We start from the raw sequence: 2,306 nt of genomic DNA, 5'->3' as shown, positions 1-2,306 counted from the left end.
CGGAGCGCGCGGCGGCGTCCAGCGGGCGCGCCGGGGACCGCTGCTGCAGAGCCTGGCACTGCGCCGACGAAGCGGCCGGCGTGACTTAGCGGGGCCTCTTCGAACCCTGCCGCGCCGGCAGCGCCAGCGTTACTCAGCTTCCAGGAGCTGTGCAAAATAAGTAAGGGTTTCAGCTTGTAGGAAGAGCCAGTTTCTGTTCCTTGCGGGTGTAGAGAGAAAGCCACTGCTGTTTGCTGGGTGTTGCAGCCCAGTGTCCAGGGTATGACCAGTGGAGAATGGGAGAAGACTGTCCATACCCATGGTCAGCAAGGGAGGCTGCTCCACTGCATGAAGGCTCCATGATGGCTGCACAGCAGAGGCCTCTAGAAAGAAATCCCCCAAATATGAGTACCAATGCAATGTCCATGTGGGACAGACTGCCCGCCAAGTCCCCATGCCCAGCCATGGCTGCCTGCACTCCCCGAGGAGCTGGTCGATACACTACAAACACTATGCAAGTCCCTCATGTACGCCCCAGGAAGGCCAGGCGCCCCCCAGAGCAGCTCTCCCTCCCCGCTCCCACCCTGCCTACATTCACCAACGCCCTGATTTTTGGCTCCTGGTATGGCCTTGGGCCCCTCACCTCCCTTTCCCACCGTGGCCACCACTTCTCCCAGGGGGAGGCTGGCAGGGGAGGCCAGCGAGCGGGGCAGCCACCAGAGCTGGGTTTGGCACAGCCTGGGGCTCATGCAGCCCTGCTGAAAATGGCAGATGTTGGGGTGTTCATGGTGCAAAACAGCTGTGCAGCAGAGGCACCACGCTTGTGTCCAAACCAGAGGGATGAAACCTTGAGCTGACTCCAATGGCTGCAGCCACAACACAGCCTCTCTGGCCACAAGCACCGACTGCCCGTCGTGTCCGGCTCTGGCTGGGACCTGCTGGCAGAGCAGGAGTTGCCTGGGAGGTCTGGGGGCAGCGAAGGACAACTCTGGGACGTCCCAAAAGTGAGGCTTGGTATCCTGCTGGCCCACGCCTTGGTGGAGCAGGAAAGGAGGGAGGGAAGGAGAAGGTCAGGGCTGTCAGCAGGATGGCAGGGCTGGCGTGGGGGTTCTCCAGGAAGAAGGTAAGCTCAGGCTGCGGGGCGTCACTGCACTGCCAATGATAAAATCATATTTAGTGCTCAGCTTGGGGGCATGAGCTGCCCCCAGCCACTTGAATTTTCCCTCCAGAAATGTGGGCAGTCGCTCCCCGGCGAGAGGAAGTAAGTGCTTCGCCTTGCAGGGCCGTGAGCTCATCCCAGGGGAGGAACGCCGGGCAGGCTGCTCCCTCCTCCGGCCCCATGCCATGGGAAGGGCGCAGGAAGGAGAAGCGGCAGCACTGCCCGAGCGAGGGCCTCGGGGGCGGTTTGGATATCCCTACGTGCAACAGGCTTGGCTGATCAAGCCGGCCGGCAGGATGAAGAGCCATGCAGAAGTTGCAGCCAAGTCAGGCTCCTCCCAGGGTTGCTCTAAGAAAATGTAGGCTAAAGATCAGGAAGAGCTTTTTGGCCGGGAGGCGGGCAGAGCGGGGGGTCAGGAAGGGGGTGTAGGCCGGGACGCGCGGCTGCGGCCAGCGGGTGCACCGGGGCCCGCTGCTGCAGAGCCTGGCACTGCGCCGACGAAGCGGCCGGCGTGACTTAGCGGGGCCTCTTCGAACCCCGCCGCGCCGGCAGCGCCAGCGTTACTCAGCTTCCAGGAGCTGTGCAAAATAAGTAAGGGTTTCAGCTTGTAGGAAGAGCCAGTTTCTGTTCCTTGCGGGTGTAGAGAGAAACTTGGAAGTGTCTAGAAGTCTAACCTAAGGGGGGGGGGGGGGAAAAAACAGACGAGAAATCCTCGTTTTGTTCTTTATATAGTCCTTACACCCATCATGTGATTGTCTTCAGTAGTCTGAATCACAGCTGGTTGAGCGTTTGGCACTGACAGTAAGCGACCGAGGAGGAAAAGCAAAGGATGACTTTCCCAGCGAGACACACTGTTTAGGAATGACACCGGGTTTCCCCTACAGTTGCTTATCCGCGGGGCTCGTGCAGAGGCAGCCCGGCTTCCTACGAAAGAGGGAGCGAGCTGCACGCAGGCATTTCCAGAGAAGTTTAAGCTTCAAAGTGTCACTCCCCCGGGGAGGCTCTCCCACCGCCGCCGCCGCGTTGGGCCGTGCCGTGCCGTGCCGGGCCTGCCTCTTCCACTTCCTGCTGCAGAGCCAGTTCTGCCGCTTACCTGGGAGAGGCAAGGGAGGGTGTCGTAAAAGGAGGGGGGGGGGGAAAAATTTAATTAAATAACAGCCCGGCAGGC

Source organism: Egretta garzetta, unplaced genomic scaffold, assembly GCF_000687185.1.
Source record: "Egretta garzetta isolate BGI_Z169 unplaced genomic scaffold, ASM68718v1 scaffold18, whole genome shotgun sequence".
NCBI lineage: Eukaryota > Metazoa > Chordata > Aves > Pelecaniformes > Ardeidae > Egretta > Egretta garzetta.
This window is presented reverse-complemented; position numbering follows the sequence as displayed.